Genomic DNA, 18,568 nt, shown 5'->3' with positions numbered 1-18,568 from the left:
TCTTTCCCAGTGCATGGCAGAAACAGAATAATGAAGGAAAATGAAAAGACAGACACAGATTCAAATTTTTAAGAATAGCTTGGGCCAAGAGATCTTTGCTCATTACTGTGAGGATCCAGCAAAGACCCTGACTCTGGGCCGGCTGTATATTTTTTTCCTACATCCAACAGGGGAAGGCCAGACCCTTACGTCATAGCTGTTGCTGGGCTTGTATTTCCCAATTAAACTGTGTTTTAAACTAGCTACCTTAATCAAACTGATTTACCTCTTACTTATCTCATTCTAAGTTATTTATGATTCTAACACAAACAAAACATGGAACAGAGTGACCCAGTCCAGAGGCAGGACACCAGAAGCAGGCCCTATTCAGACCACATACACCAATTCTTCCATGAGCAATTAGACACCTGGAAATTTCTGAGGGCAAGCGCGGCCATGCCATACTGAGAAATAGGAGAAAGAGGACACTTTCTCTCTCCTTGGCAAGAGGCTGTCTCTCAGCAGGACAAGGCGTTCTTGCTAATATCCAGCCTGTCTGGCCCCTTATCTGTAACTGTCTCCAACTCCCAGCATTAACTCTCCTGGACAGAGCCAGGAGAGTCATGCTAGGGGAGAGACAGAACTTTAACAATGCCTTTTTTATTAATTTAATGGGCCAGACCATGGCTGTGGCTCTTACAACCAGCTGGAGAAACTTCAGTATCGCAGTCATAATCTGAAGGGGTCCATGCTGCTGTTGAGCCACATCTCACCAGTCTCTGGTCTCTTCTGCCCATCCTCTGCAGTCATTTTCTTAATTTAATTCCTAAACTACTTGTAATAAACAATTAAAAGTTAGTTTTAAGCTTACCAAATCATTATTTCTAGCAATGTAAACACATGGAGATATGACTCTTCCCTTAAGTATCCACTTTTTCACTCACAATCAGATACTCTCTCCTTCACTGTAAAAGAATTGTATATCCTTTTATATCCTTTATTGCTCCACTGAATGGGATTGGTTATGTGACCTGCTCTGACCACTAAGGTGTGAGTATACATGACATATACCATGTTAAAACAAAATTTTAAGTGTAAATTCATGGTTTTACTTGGTCTGATTTACCAAGTGTTTGTGATTAACATATCTAGAATAATAATACTCATCATTTCTCCTACTCTACTCAAACCAACAGATAGAAATTATATAATCAACAAAAATGGTAGCTCAGTAACCTCTGGACCCATAGAGGCAGCAGTACACTCATAGCCTGGGAAAGGTAAATAAGAGAAGATTGGAACCAGCAGTTTTTTTGGTGGTCTTTAAATATTCATGGTGCAGGAAGTTTTTCCTGGGTGGATTTAATTATTGATGACTATATTTCACCATCACATTACTTATTTCTAAACATATTAATTACAACTTGACCAAAATTCTCCATGTGTTGGCATGTAGGCATATTCCTCTCATGGATCATATCAGATTCTAGTCGATGGGTTAAGTGTTGGAAAAAACATACTCTTCTTCTCAAGAGATATGCCTCTCCCAAAAGGGAGAGTGGAAAATTATATTGGTCTTTACCAAATATTCTGATTTTTTCTTCTTATGGTAACCCTCTGTGGGGAAGCATTATATATCCTTGCAATGTAGAATTCAGAAATGCCCAGGTAACTTGAATTAGACAATGAAATGTGGGCAGAATATATGGAGCTTACAGACATGAACAACAACAGCTATTTTTAATTGTTCCTCATGTCTCCCTTACCTATAGTATGAAAATTGAAATGCTCAAAATACATATTACTCTGTCATCCCAGATCACAGTGTGAAGAAAACGTGTAGTAAAGGCTCAGATATAGAACAAACATATATTTCTTGCATAAGTGATAAATTTGTGGCTACAAACAGAGAAATGGGGCCCCTCATTACTGCACCTTAGTCAAGCTTATTCTCACTAATACAGGAAATATATCTTTTCCCTTTAATAATTACTGATTTGGTGGAGTTTATAGCATACAAGCACTCCTCTATATATTATTTCTCTCAGTTGACTTTTTGAAAGGTATTGTGTAATAGCTCAAGGTTATATTCTGATAAGAATATAGTGCATCCACTCAAAATATTGAGTTCTATGTAGCTTTTAGTTTTAGCAATTAGTCCGTGTAAGACTGGAACTTATATCTTCGTAGGACAATTAAAGAGTTTAATTAACAAAGTCGTTTGCCTGAACAGAGGAGACTAACAAATATCCATGCCCAACATTTTCTGACAAAGTAATTTTCATTGGTCCCAGATGAAAGAAGTAGGACATAGATAGATGATAGATAGATAGATAGATAACAGATAAGCAGAATTCAAATCTGCTTCAAAGCAAGGTCAATTTAATTTTAAACTAGAGATAAAGTTTTAGGTAGTTAAATTGAATATATTTTTCAAACAATAATGTTTTCATTTTACTTTGTTTTGCTTCCAGTGAAACACCCAAAGCTTCAAGAAAACATCTTCCTATTAGACACTCCAATATAAAGTTAATCCAAAGCATATTTCTAGACAGTTAAATATGAGATTATTATTCATAAACCAGTAAAATAGGAGAACAATTTCCAGGATGGCAACTTTCTTTTTAACTGATCTACAAACCTTCTCTCTTCTAGGATTAGAGAGCAGAGTCACTTTTTTTTTTTTTTTTAAATCATAGCTGTGTAGAACCAGGCAAGTTTGCCCATTGTCTCCATTGCTATTTAACGTTGTAATGGAAGTTTTAGCCATTGCAATTAAGGAAGTAAAGGCCATCAAGGGTATCCACATACAGTCAGAAGAGATCAAATAACCAGAATCTACAGAGAACTCAAACATATTAGCAAGAAAAGAACAAGTGATCCCATCTCAGGGTGGGCAAAGGATTTGAAGAGAAACTTCTCTAAAGAAGACAGATGCACGATCTACAAACACATGAAAAAAAGCTCATCATCCTTAATCATCAGAGAAATGCAAATCAAAACTACTTTAAGATATCACCTAACCCCAGTAAGAGCAGCCCACATAACAAAATCCCAAAACCAGAGATGTTGGCATGGATGTGGAGAAAAGGGCACACTTCTACACTGCTGGTGGGAATGCACACTAATACATTCCTTCTGGAAGGATGTTTAGAGAATATTTAGAGACCTAAAAATAGACCTGCCATTTGATCCTATAATTCCTTTACTAGGTTTATACCCAGAAGACCAAAAATCACACCATAACAAAGATACTTATCAGAATGTTTATTGCAGCCCTATTCATGATTGCTAAATCATGGAAAAAACCTAAGTGCCCATCGACCCACGAATGGACTAGCAAATTGTGGTGCATGTATACCGTGGAATATTATGCAGCCTTAAAGAAAGATGGAGCCTTTACCTCTTTCATGTTTACATGGATGGAGCTGGAACATATTCTTCTAGCAAAGTATCTCAGGAATGGAAAAAAAGTATCCAATGTACTCAGCCCTACTATGAAGCTAATTTATAGCTTTCACATGAAAGCTATAACCCATCTACAGCACAAGAATATGGGGAAAGGGCCAAGGAAGGGGAAGGGAGCGAGGAGGTTAGGGTGGAGGGAGGGTAATGGGTGGGGCCACACCTACAGTGCCTCTTAGAATGGGTACAGGCGAAACCTACTAAATGCAGACTACAAATATCTACATACAATAACTAAGAAAATGCCATGAAGGCTACGTTGAACAGTTTGATGAGAATATTTCAGATTGTATATGAAACCAGCACATTGTACCCCTTGATTGCACTAATGTACCCAGCTATGATTTAACACTAAAAAAAATTACAAAAATAAATAAATAAAAAAGAAAAACTATGAACAAGTTCCTATGCACACTGCACATATCTTATTTTGAAGTAAAAAAACAAAATGGGAACAAATACAATCACACCACCTCATGTGGTTTGAGGACCCCTGGAACATCAAGAGACCATTTTACCAACTTTCTCTAGGCTCAGATGCAGTCTAAGATCTGCATTAATGGTAAAATATAAAAATATTCCCACAGAGTCAAAAGCTAAAGAAATGCCATTTAAATATATAATATCTTATAATTAGTTCATTATTCCTGGCATTTCATAGAAGAGTACAGGTTTACTAGTGAAAGTAATAGGACTCCCTGATCTTACTACATTTCCGCATCAAACACTAAGCTAAGTAATATACATTTATAACTTATCATAGATTGAACAACTTACACCACAGTATGTTTATCATTTAGAAAAAAATAAAAGATTGCTCTGGACCAGTGGTTCTCAACCTTCCTAATGCTGTGATGTATTTTCATTGTTACAAAGGGGTCGTGACCCATAGGTTGAGAACCACTGCTCTGGACCCAAAGAGGCGGCAGTATACTCAGCCTGGGAAAGGTAAATAAGAGAAGATTGGAACCCAGCAGTTTTTTCAATAGTCTTTAAGTATTCCTGGTACAGGAAGTCTTTCCTGGGTGGCATTTAGTTATCGATGACTGTACTTCACCATCACACTGCTTATTTCTAAACATATTAATTTCCACTTGACATTTGCTTTATGAACATTTGATTCTTAGAGTTAAGAAAACAGCTTAACTAGGAGAACAGATATGCAAAATTAAAGGTTATTTATATAATCATAAATACAGTGATGTTTAAGACTCTTGGAACTGCTGCAAAATTTTAAGGTTATGATATCATGCCATATACTTTGAAAAATTAATTCAAATTAGTTTGAAAATGAGCACTTTTAAATCCACTGAAAATTTCATTAACAATAGAAATATAGGGTTATAATCAAAGAGATGGTAGAACACCAGAAAGATGTCTACAGAGGTTAAAATTGGGCTCTTTTTTTACATCTTCATTAAGGTTCTAAAAGTAATAAGGAGCAGATTATTCAGATGTACAAATATTAAGGAAGAATAATAAAGTCATTAGAACAGAATTATAAGTACTTAAAATTAAAATAAAAATTAGATTACTTTAAATGTCAAAGATCTGGAAAATAATACAGATTTTAGAAAAAGAGAGAGGTACTGTCCAATAAATATACTTCCTACTTGTATATTTCTATCACAGAGTCTGTTTCCCAGGAAACCCACACTGCATTGTTACCACTGTATATTACTTAATGTATATAATATTTGGCATGGAGAATATATTTCATTATCTTTGTGCTTGGACATAAAAATCAACTTGTGTAATAAAATTTGTCATTTGTTTCAATAAAAAAGTATACAAATTTTAAGAAAGGAAAAAATTAATTTGTGATACTTGATATTCACTGATAACAGAGGATGAATACAAGTCATGTTTGAGCACCTCTTGTAATTGCAGAAGTCAAGCATCACTTGAGTATTACAATTTTAATACAGTTTTTTCTTTCTTAAAATGTGTATGCCTTTTCTTGAAACATCCTGTTTATACATGTGTGTATGTGTGTGTCTAAATATATATTTATACCATTTTTTGATAATAAATTGGAAACATGATACTTTTGCCTATAAAAAAGAAAAAGAAAAAGAGAGAGGACCAAAGATCTGAAAAGCAATAATGGAAATAAATAAATTTATGTGGAAATCTCAATATTGTCTGAAAAGATGTTCTATTACACCAGAAATGTTGAGGTTTTCTATATTTTCAAATAAGGTTTAAGCTCCCTACAGTGCAGGAAATCACCTTATATAAGGAATTGACTATTGTTTTACAATTATAGTGAATAATATAAGGCAATTATAAACCACATCTTTTTCTTCTGGTACTATTATATCAAAACTGGCGTACACGATTTTTGAATTATGGTGGAAAGATAACCAAATATTCAATACTCTTGAGCAAGCAATTTTTCCATGAGTCTCCTCTTCCATATGTTATACTCAAACCACTGTAGGAAACCATGCACCAAGCTTGTAGAAGCAGTCACTGACTCTTGAGGGAGGCACTAGAAGCCAGACAATCTCCTAGCTGGCATGGAGATGTTTGGCTGCCCTGAGACAAGCCCTCAAGCAGCTACATGTGTTAATGAGTTAAGATATGTCCATCACTAGCAAGCAGGTGTTATACATTGGACATTCATAGTGCAGCAGGGTGGGAGGCAAGCCCAGGGAGAAAAAGTACATAGGGATCATTAACCACGTATCTCCCAGTACGTGGGCCCCCCACACCTGTTGTATAATGATTCTAATAAAAGGCCATGGCAGAGGTTCCTCAGGGCTCTCCCTGGATTATAGGAAGCCCCCCTCTTGCAGGCATTTGTATCTTTAATTTGTGGTCCCCGCTGCTTTTATTCGCACAACAACAGGGTGCCCACAGTGGGCACCAACAAACCAATTACTTCCCATCAGTTAAAGTCACCCACTTTGTGCTGAATCCCAAGGCTTCTATGGAAAAACTCTGTCTTCCTCATCTCCAGGCAAATTATGTGGCAATATCAGAGCAAAGGCCACAATAACGTAACATATTCTCTCCAAATGGTATACAGAATATTATTTTCCCATATTACCTAGGGTCACTGTGTGCCAGAGTAGAAACAAAGGGTAATCATTAGTGACTCTGGCTCTGAATTCATCTCCAGAGAAGAAGCCATGGCCTTGACCACACGATTCTGTAGCCTGCTCTTGGCTGAATATTCTATATATATTCACCAGAAGCTAATCATAGTATTGAATTTATCAACACTGTGTAGCATGGAGTAAAAGTCCACACATTTGATATGGCCATAAAGTCCCTCTCGGGGGTGCCGGAGAAAGTGTCACTGGAGCAGCAGTTTTGAAATTAGTGAGTAAAGGTAAATTTCAAAATATATTAATGAATGGTCTTTTCTTTGTAGCTCAAGAGACACAATTAAAGAATGACATGTCCTTTCAACAAGGCCAATGATGGCTTTATCTTTAAACTCAGGGCACAGTGGGACAGGAGTAATATCAATCTCAGGCTGCAAGATTCCCATTTGAAAGATGATCAAACCATGTCTCCACCAGTAATATAAGTAAGAGTCAATGATGAGAAAGTCAAAAGTATAAGACTGTAATTCTGCCTGGGTCAACCCTTTTCCAGCTTTTGCAAATATCAGAAACAAACAGTCTAAAAAGGTTAATGCTCGAGACATTGACCATTGAAAAATGAGTTTAGATGCCCCACACTTTTTCCTTTGGGATAATCATAATAAATAGCTGTTCCCTGTGGTTAAACAATTGAGAATTGCCAAAATAATTTATAAAAAAAAGACATTTATAACATAGAAACAAGAAAAAAAATGAACTGACATTTCAAAAGCATTCTGCAAGAACAATCTTGAACTTTTCAATTGAAAGGTGTTGTTTTGGCACAACAAACTAGATCTGCAGAACAATTTGATCTAAGATTGCTGTTATTTCTTCAAATATATTCCTCGAATGATATTCTTTAGCCCATTTTTAAATTAATATTTTAATATCTAATATTTTCAATGTGCTAAGACCAAGTAAGTCATTCATTAGTTACTCCTCAGTAAAATACCAGAAGAGATAAAATCATAAATAACTGTATTTCAAAGATCTGGGAAAAAAGGCAAAGTAGTTCTATTATCACTCAGATTAATATGTTAAAAAGAGAATAAATGGATGCTGAAAAGTGGAGTAATTTTAAAAGCACATGCCCTTAAAAATATGATTATTGCCTAAAATCTTAACCACTTTATAAATTCTTGTCTTGGGTCAGAATCAACTAGAAAGCATAAAGTGGACTAAGTTCATCAACTCCTTTTGCTCTTTTACTGGGAGTTGTTTTTTCTATTTTTGTTTTTGTTTTCATTTTAGATTGCAGTGAACTATTTATTGCTCTAGAATCCCTTTCTAATCTCTGCTTCTTTAAGGTAGGCTTAACATATTCATCAGACATAAAGTTGAACTGCAAAAATCTCAATGGTTTCACTATAACTAACTCAATTCTTTCTCACTGGTTTGGGCTCTGACCTTGTCTCCATCCACTCAAACACCTAAATGTCTTTCTCTTTCCAAAATTAATGTTTGAATGACCATTGGTCCATTGGCTCTTTTCCTTCTGTATCACCTTGAGTATAATGCATCAAATTATGATGATTTTTAACTGTACCTTGAGTAGGGAGTTCCACGTTAAGGGTTCATCCACTGTTCTTTCTCTCTTATCCACAGTGGATGGTTGACATATTAAACAAATAAAAAAATACAAGAGTCCTAGTTGAATTTGAATTTCAATGAACAATAAATAATTGAGTACATGTATATTTCCCAAATCTTGCATGGAACACATCTGCAATATTTGGGAAATACTGTGAAATATTCTTCACTATCTGACATTCAAATTTCAGTAAGTGTCCTGGATTTTATCTAGTAACCTCACTAAGGGAGAATGTAGGTTTTTACAGATCTTGATCCAGTGAAAAGAAAGAATCTATCTAGGTTTGAGTTTTCAAATATAAAATAAAAAAGAGTTAAGCAAGAAAAAGTTTAAATTTAGCATGTACTTATTATGTGCTCTGCATTGCGGGAATTACTGAATATTTAGGGACAAACAAAATAGACATGGGCCTAGTCCAAGTATATCACACAATAGAAGAGAGACATTATAATAAACATTTAAACAAGCAAATCAATTCAATTTTATTAGCATCCTTTCTAAAATTTTTCCTCACTCTCTCTTCTCTCTCTCTCTCACGCATACATATATACACAAACACACACAAATATAGATACACAAGGACATTCTGAAAGCAAATAGCAGTTTTAGTTATTTATAAGTTTGATACAGCTCACTGTTACTTTTCTTATGATTAAGAAACATTCTCCTGTAGGAAGGACACGTACCAATTGTACCAGTGATATTACAGAAAAGTAAAATGGTACTAATGTTATCATGATATGCCTTGTAGAATTTTTTCAAGGATTTGATTTGAATTCTAGGTTTTTAAGCAGAATAAAAACTCATTGCTTTCAACTAAACTGCAGTGGGTTTATTATGGATAGATTGTCTGAAAGCAAGAAAATTCCTAACAATACCATCATCCAATATAATCACCTTGTAACTTCCATTCCATTGCCTTATGATTTATTCTATTAACATTCACTGCAGCTATTTTCTTATCACCACAAAAATATCTTTGTTAGTGGTAATGTTAACTACTTCTATGTGCCACAGATTGACCAGTCCTTGAAGGTCAAGCTGGAAAGACTGGCTCTGCATCCAGAGGATTTCCAAAACGAACTATCCTGTCCTATTGCTCTGCAGCAGATAGATTTAAAAAAGGACAACACTCTTCCCAATTCTAATCACTAAGTCTGTATTTGTATAATTCACTTTCAAAAGACTAGATATCAAAAAGTTTTCATTCAATAAACTTCATGTAGGCTACATTAAAAATCCTACTGGAAACTGGAAGTTTCATCAGTGCTCACATGAAGCCTGGGGCCATTTAAAATATAGGTTTAAATTTTGACTTGTGTTAAAATAGAGTTTTACTACTATTCTGCATGTTAATATCTGAAATCAAGCCAACTCAATGCTACCTTGCAGATAATTTTACTTCCCAAAATGTAATTGGAGTTAATGGTATTTATGTGTTCAAAGAAAATTTGAGTTCAGTGACTACTACATTTTGGATACCAGAAGAAGCACCAAAAGGTACAACTATAAAAAAATAACTGTTAATAATCTAATGGCTAACCTTTTGGTTTATGTAAATGATGCTTTCTAACTTGTTGATACATATATCTCCGGAAAATAATAGTAACTGTCATGTGCTACATCATGATATTTTGTTAAACAATGGACTGCATATATGATGGTAGACCTATAAGATTATAATAGAACCGTCAACTTCCTATCACCTAGTAATAGGCCATTTTAATGCTATGTACCACAATGCATTAATTGTTATATCTTTAGATACACAAGTACTTGTCATTGTTTTACAACCATCTACTTATTCAATACAGTAATATTTAGTAAAGATTTGTAGACCTAGGGGCAAAATGCTATACCATACAGAATAGGTATACAGTAGGTTATAGCATCTATGATGTACACTCTATGATGTCCACACAAGGATAGAATTGCTTAATGGTGCATTTCTTAAAATGTATTCCCATCATTAAGCAATGTGACAGTATTTAAAGCATTAGAAAATGTGCTTCTATGGTTAATGTATACCATGGATTACTGTTCAGCCATAAAAGATAGAGACTTTACATCTTTTGTATTTACCTGGATAGAGTTGAAACACATCCTTCTTAGTAAAGTATCACAAGAATGGAAATGCAAGTATCCAGTGTACTCAATACTAGTATGAAAACAATAGTAAAACAATTACATACAAGAGAAAACATAAGTATTTCAAGTGGGTGAAGAAGAGGGGGGAAGGGGTGGAGGGTGGGGCATTGGCAAGCTCTCATCTAATGGGCAAAATATAAGGGTATACAGCACACCCCAGGATGAAGAGCTCAACTACAACTTGAACTTTACCTTAGAAACACAAACAATGTAACATAATGTACACTTGTACTTTCATATTAATATGAATTTTCTTTTAAAAAGTAAGGATGTAAATAAATACATACAAATACATGTAAATATATGTGGTGCATCATGTAGTAAAGAGGGAATATTAGTCAAGGTTCTTTTTCTAGTCAAAGATTTACATAGAACTTAATTATATCCTCCAATATCCCATGTTGTCATCATTGCATTATACCTTTTTAAATAAAGAGATTATTGATGATTTACCAATGAGCATTCACATATGCACAATATAATCGGGTCACTATCACCTTGTAACTTCCATTCTAGCCCATCTATATGTTGTCCTGTAGCATCCAAGACAGGCTGGATATTTGAATAAACATTGGAGTGCAATCCACCTAAACAGTACACTGCCTTCCTTTCTACTCTAGTGCATTGCCTCAAACAACATCAGTTCTTAGTAAACATTTCTTGAATAAATTATCCTGATTAATCATCAAAACAGACCCCTAAGATAATTGCATAGTCGAATACATTTTAACAGAAAACTCAGATCTATAATGAAGTCTCCAAGATGTTAGAAACTTGCCCTAGCTTACATACCTAGTATAGAAGCTTTATTGAAAAGATAAGAAAGAAAATGAAAGTGCTCTTTAAACTCAAGAGCCAATGTGTCAGCCTAAAAGGTGCTCCAGGAAAAAAAACAGCTAAGGCTTTCAAAGCTCAGAATTGTCATTTGTTTTTATTTTATTTTTTAAATCGTAGCTATGTACATTAATGCATTTATGGGGTACAATGTGGTTTTATATACAATTTGAAATACTTTCATCAACCTAGTTAACAAAGCCTTCATCACACTTTCTTAGTTATTGTGTTAAGACACTTAGTAGATTTGACATGTACCCTTGTAAAATGCACCATAGGTGTGGTCCCACCAATTACCCCGCCTCCAACCGTCCTCCCCTATACCTTCACCTTCCCCTCCTCTTTCCCCTTCATCTTGGGCTGTAGTTGGGTTATAGCTTTCATATGGAAGTGTGGGTGCTTATATATTATAGTAGGACTGAGTACATTGGATACTTTTTCTTCCATTTTTGACATACTTTGCTAAGAAGAATATGTTCCAGCTCCAACCATGTAAACATAAGAGAGGTAAAGTCTCCATCTTTTTTAAGGCTGCATAATATTCCATGATGTACATATACCACAATTTATTGATCCATTTATGGGTTGATGGGCATTTGGGCTTCTTCCATGACTTAGCAATTATGAATTGGGCTGCAATAAACATTCTGGTGCCAATATCTTTGTTATAAAGTGATTTTTGGTCTTCTGGATATATACCTAATAGAGGAATTGTAGGATAAAATGGCAGGTCTATTTTTAGATCTTTAAGTGATCTCTACACATCTTTCCAAAAGGGATGTATTAGTTTGCATTTCCACCAGCAGTGTAGAAGTGTTCCCTTTTCTCCACATCCACCCCAACATCTATGGTTTGGGGATTTTGTGATGTGGGCTAATCTTACTGGAGTTAGATGATATCTCACAGTAGTTTTAATTTGCATTTCTCTGATGATTAAGGATGATGAGCATATTTTCCTGTGTCTGTAGGCCATGTCCCTGTCTTCTTCAGAGAAGTTTCTATTCAAGTCCCTTGGCCACATTGAGATGGGATCACTTGTTCTTTTCTTGCTAATATGTTTGAGTTCTCTGTGGATTTTAGTTATTAAACCTTTGTCAGAGACATAACCTGAAAATATCTTCTCCCCTTCTGAGGGCTATCTGCTTGCTTTACTTACTCTGTTCCTGGCTGTGCAGAAGCTGTTTAGTTTGATCAGGTCCTAGTAATGTATTTTTGGTGTTGCTTCAATTGCCCGGGGGTTCCTCCTCATAAAAAATTTTTCCAGGATGATTTCTTCAAGTGTTTTCCCTGCACTTTCTTCTATTATTTTTATAGTTTCATGTCTTAAGAAAAGAAAATTATAGACAATATCTTTAACGAATATAGATACAGAAATATTCAATAAGATCCTAGCAAACAGAGGAGTGGAGGCAATAAGGTCAACTGGAACCAGCTTTTCATAGAGGCTCCCATCCAGAAGAAAAGTTAAAGGACAAAAGTTTAGCAAGTAAGCTTATGGTTTGGAGCTTAGTCAAGAGAGAAGGTTGAAGAACACACATCAAACATGCTATGGCAAGCTGCAAACCCCAAGGATATAAACAAAAGGTACAAAATGCATCACCAAGCAGACAGGAGTCCCCTCTCCAAGGAGAATGGCTCACAGTATACTTTCTACAAATAAGTGAGCAGACTTCAAACATCCTTCCATTTTATCCCATGGGAGAGACCCTCTAAAAACCAGACCTCCTTACCCTACTAGGATGCCCTGGTAATCTCCTGCCAGGCATAAAACTGTATAAAACTGTATATATACTCTACCTGCAATTCTGAACTCCCAGCACTCCCCTCCACTCTCATCCCAAGGTCTTGAAGCATGTCCCCCATGGAGTCCAGATTCTTGGGCATTTTCTAGAGAGGTGTGGACAGGGCATAAGCAGTTCCAGGTCAGTGCTGATTCTGCAGCACAGGGGTAAGGAGGAAATGGTGGACTGAAGGAATTGGGAAGGGAGAGGTGGTACCCACCCCCAATCCCCCAACCCCCGGAACAGAGTAGCAGAGGCAGCAGCAGGAACAATAGAGCTCACACCCCTGGGAATATTTTGGAAGGACACTCCCTATCTCTCTGGGCAACCAGAGAAAGCCAGGCATTTTCTCTGGTAGCAGACGCTGGTGGAATAGATCTGGGACAGTAACACAGACCCCGTGAGCAAAGGGTATGCCTGAGGTGGTACCAGCCTGAGCTGAGTGCGGGAAGGAACATTGAAGACATGTGTGCAGAGATGGCATACTTCCAGGGTGAGGCTGTGCCAGGACTGTTTTATTGAGCCTAAGAAACATGCAGCCCTCAGGGGATCATAGCTGAAATAAAAGAAGGTGGGAAACTAAAAGCTGAGTGTAAGCTCTAACTGCACCCATTCCAACACAGACTACAGGGGAAACAGAAACACCAGCTCTGGGCAGTGGCACAGACAGGGGCTGAGTTGCAGTTTCTGTCAACTCAAATGATGCCTGGTCTGCAGGGGAATATAGCCAGGACAGAATCACAAATTCTGCACAAATGTAAGTGCCAACAACATCAATCAGGGGCCGGGCTGGAACTGAGTGAACTGCCCAAGCTTCCATTAATGACCCAAGGTTGTCAGGCCTCAGCTTCCCCTGCCAGATGATGGCAGAGAATGGAGGCCTGGCCTAGGAGACATAAGATTTCTCTGTGATTCAGGCAGGTTCAAACTCCTAGAGCATCTGCTCATTGGAGGGAACTGGGTCATAGCCCTCTGGGATTACCAGTGACTGGCTGTGACAGAGGTGCAAGGTGGGGAAGGAGGCATCAACATTCCCAGACTAATTGATTTGCTTGGGGAGGAGTTTCTTCTGACTCCACAGAGCACCAGAATGAGTCATACTCGAGCTGCCAGCAGACTCCTGCTATCTAGTTACTAGAGACCTTTTGAAATCCCTCACTTGAGACCGGGTGCTGACTGGGACAGCTGATTTGGATCTCTTGGACTGGAAAAATCACCCAAGTACTGTTCAAAGTGGTACTCAGGGTTTTGGGAAGGGTTGTGGTTTTGGGAAGGTTTGATTTTCCTTTTCCAGTTGTTGCCCATAGAGGGCAGAGTGACATAATTGCTGGTATTTCTCCACAGCTGAGACTTCAACCCAAAGTAACTAATTTACTCATCTTACCTTAAAAGATAAATATAGAGGAATGATGGGAAGATGGCGGACTGAAGCCAGCTTTCCATAGAGGCTCCTGTCCTGAAGGAGAGTTAGAGGACGAAAATTTAGCAAATAACCTGATGGATTCCAGCAACACCAAGCGAGAAAGTTGAAGAACGCACATCAACCCCGCTGAGGAGAGCTGCGATCACAAGGAAGCAAACAAAAGGTACAAAACCCATCACCAAGCGGACGGGAGTCCCCCCTCCCCACCTGATCGGCTTAAGGGCCCCACAAACAAAAGGGCAGAAATCAAAGGCCATCCCACTACACTTCACGGGAAAGACCTACTACAAACTAGACCTACCTCCCTTACTAGGAGGCCTAGGCGTTATCCTGCCAGGCATAAAACTGTATAAATCTGTAAATTTCCTTTGCCAGTGACTCTGAGTACCCAGCACTTCCCTCCACTCTCTCTGAGGTCTGAAAGCCTGTCCCCCAGGAGTTCGGATTCTTGGGTGGCTCCTAAAGGGGAGAGGACAGTCCCTGAGCTGTGGCTGGTCAGCGCTGATTCTGGGGCACGAGAGAGAGGTTAGGACACTCAGCGGAGGGAGACCCTCACCAGGGTGGCACTTCCCCGAGGCGAGGTGCAGCAGCCCTCCTTGGGCAACAATACCTCCAGGCATATAGCTGAGTCGAACTCGCTACCAGCTGCTCTGAGTGCCTGGTGCTCCCCCCGCCCTCATTCTGTGGTCCGGAGACCTGAACGCCTGCCGTGTGGCTGGGCAGGGAACTGGGGATAGCCGAGTCTGTTCGCTGCCCAGCGGTCCTGGGCTCCAGCCGCTCCCTCCCACCCCGCCCCCACTCTGAAGCCTGAAGGCTTGAGCTACGGCAGTACAACCAGGCGAGAGACGGGAAGAATCTGAATTTCCTTGCTGCCGAGAGCCCCGGGCTCCCGGCGTTCACCCCGTCCTCGCTCTGTGGTCCGGAGACCTGAACGCCTGCTCGGTTCTGAGCTACAGCCACTCCCTCCACCCCGCCCCCACTCTAAAGCCTAAAGGCTTGAGCTGCGGCAGTACAACCAGGCGAGAGACCGGGAGAATCTGAATCTGTTCGCTGTCCACTGGGCTCCCTAGGCTCGGAGCCCCTGCTGGCTCGGAGTGCCGCCCTCACTCTGTGGTGCGGAGACCTGAACGCCTGCCGTGTGGCTGGGCAGGGAACTGGGGATAGCCGAGTCTGTTCGCTGCCCAGGGATTCTGGGCTCCAGCCACTCCCTCCCACCCCGCCCCCACTCTGAAGCCTGAAGGCTTGAGCTGCAGCGGTATAACCAGGCAAGAGACTGGAAGAATCCGAATTTGCTCGCTGCAGACTGGGCTCTGGCTCCAGGCTCCCAGCGTTCACCCCACCCTCGCTCTGGGGTCCGGAGACCTGCTCGGTTTGAGCTCCAGCCACTCCCTCCACCCCGCCCCCACTCTAAAGCCTCAAGGCTTGAGCTGCCGGGCGAGAGACCTGGAGAACCTGAATTTGCTTGCTGTCGACCAGGCTCCCTACGGCTTGGAGCCCCTGCTGGCTCTGAGTTCCAGGCGCTCCCCCGCCCTCACTCTGTGGTCCGGAGACCTGAACACCTGCCGTGTAGCTGGGCAGGGAACTGGGGATAGCCGAGTCTGTCCGCTGCACAGCGGTTCTGGGCTCCAGCCGCTCCCTCCCACCCCGCCCCCACTCTGAAGCCTGAAGGCTTGAGCTGCGGCAGTACAACCGGGCGAGAGACTGGGAGAAACTGAATCTGCTCGCTGTCGACCGGGCTCCCTATAGCTCGGAACCCCCTTGGAGGTATATCAACAGCCGTTTTTTCTTTAACGGCAGAATGCTCACTTCTGGATATTCTGAGGCCACACCCCCTGTCTCCCTGGGCAACCAGAGAAGACCACCAGTGAGCAGGGGATTTCCTGACACTGCTCACAAACCCGGAAAGCTTCCAGGGCGGGGCCGACCCAGAGAGGTGATCAGACTCAAACCTCCAACACCAAAGACATTTGAACTCAAAACAGCTCGTCTTCTGTAGGCAATTTCGACAGGAACAGAGACAGAACCCTGCAAAGTTGTCTGTTCTGTTCTGTTCTGTTCTGTTAGCAGCATCCATCAGGGACGGGGCTAAGCCTGAGTGAACACCTCCCTCCCATCACCTGCATCAAACACTCATAGATGTCAGGCCCCATCTCCTCCTGCTAGATAGCAGCAGTCTACGGGGGCCTGGCAGACTTCCTTGCGATTCAGGCAGGTGCAAACCCCTGGAGTGTCTGTTCACTGCAGGCAACTGGGTTAGCCATCTGCAGAGATACCAGTGACTGGGTCTGACGAAGGGGCAAAGTGGGGAAGGAGACGTCAACGTTCCTAGACTGCTCTGTTTGCTGGGTGGCTACTCCTGACTCCACGCTGCACTGGAGTGAGCCGTGTCAGAGGAGTCACCAGGCCCCTGTGATCCAGTTCCCAGAGACTTCTTGAACTCTCCCACCCGAGACAAGTGCCGATTGAGACAGCTGAGACTTCAAGCCAGAGTAGAAGTTGCAATAGGATCAAACAGAAACCAGCTGAAAACAAGACAGAACCACTTTGCTCCACCACACCAGACAGGACCCCAGTTTCTCAGGCCACAACACTGTACGGGCCCTCGATAAAACCCCAGGGGAAAAACCAAAGGGAGTAAAATAACCATGGGGCGGAATCAGCGGAAAAACTCTGGTAACATGAATAACCAGAATAGATCAACCCCCCCAAGAAAAGACATGGCAGATGTGACTGAAGATCCCATTCATAAACAACTGGCTGAGATGTCAGAAATAGAATTCAGAATTTGGATTGCAGACAAGATTAATAAAATGGAATTAGGAATTCGAGGAGAAATTCAAAAATTGTCTCAAGAATTTAATGAATTTAAAGACAAAACCACCAAAGACTTAGACACACTGAAGCAAGAACTTACAGCCCTCAAAGATATGAAAAATACAGTAGAATCCCTCAGTAACAGAATGGAGCAAGCAGAAGAAAGGATTTCTGACATTGAAGATAAAGTCTTCGAACACTCCCAATCTCTCAAAGAGGAAGAGAAATGGAGAGCAAAAACGGATCACTCACTCAGAGAACTCTCAGATAATTCAAAAAAAAGCAACATAAGGATTATAGGAATTTCTGAGAACGATGAAGTGGCCTCCAAGGGCACAGAGGCCCTTCTGCATGAAATTATGAAAGAAAATTTTCCAGACATGCCTAGAGAATCTGAAATTCAGATAGCAGACAGCTTCAGAACCCCAGCACGATTCAACCTGAATAAGTCATCCCCCAGACATATCATAATTAGCTTCACTAAAGTTAACATGAAAGAGAAGATTCTCAAAGCAGCCCGGCGAAAGAAAACTATAACATACAAAGGTAAGAATATTAGAATAACTGCAGATCTCTCTGCTGAAACTTTTCAAGCCAGAAGAGGCTGGTCATCAACTTTTAATCTCCTAAAGCAAAAAAATTTTCAACCCAGGATCTTGTATCCAGCTAAACTGAGTTTCATCTATGATGGAGAAATTAAATACCTCAATGACATTCATATGTTGAAAAAATTTGCCATAAGTAAACCAGCTCTTCAGGATATTCTCAGAACTATCCTCCACAATGACCAACCCAATCCTACACCACAAAAGTAAACTGACTCAGAAACTTCGGATCAAACTCCAACTTCCACACTGGCGAAAGGATTAAAAATGTCCACTGGACCTTTGAAAAACTCGATACCCAAAATTACACCAGACTTATCAATACTCTCCATCAATGTGAATGGCTTAAACTGTCCTCTAAAGAGGCATAGGTTAGCTGACTGGATACAAAAACTCAAGCCAGATATTTGTTGCATACAAGAGTCACATCTCAACTTAAAAGACAAATACAGACTCAGGGTGAAAGGATGGTCATCCATATTTCAGGCAAATGGTAATCAGAAAAAAGCAGGTGTTGCAATTTTATTTGCAGATACAGTAGGCTTTAAACCATCAAAAGTAAGGAAGGACAAGAATGGTCACTTCATATTTGTTAAGGGTAATACTCAATATGACGAGATCTCAATTATTAATATCTATGCACCCAACCAGAATGCACCTCAATTTATAAGAGAAACTCTAACAGACATGAGCAACTTGATTTCCTCCAGCTCCATAATCGTTGGAGATTTCAACACTCCCTTGGCAGTGTTGGATTGATACTCCAGAAAGAAGCTGAGCAAAGAAATCTTAGATTTAAACCTAACCATCCAATATTTAGATTTAGCAGA

Source organism: Nycticebus coucang, chromosome 11 (genome assembly GCF_027406575.1).
Source record: "Nycticebus coucang isolate mNycCou1 chromosome 11, mNycCou1.pri, whole genome shotgun sequence".
In the NCBI taxonomy this organism is placed as follows: domain Eukaryota; kingdom Metazoa; phylum Chordata; class Mammalia; order Primates; family Lorisidae; genus Nycticebus; species Nycticebus coucang.
Note: the sequence above shows the minus strand (reverse complement) of the source record.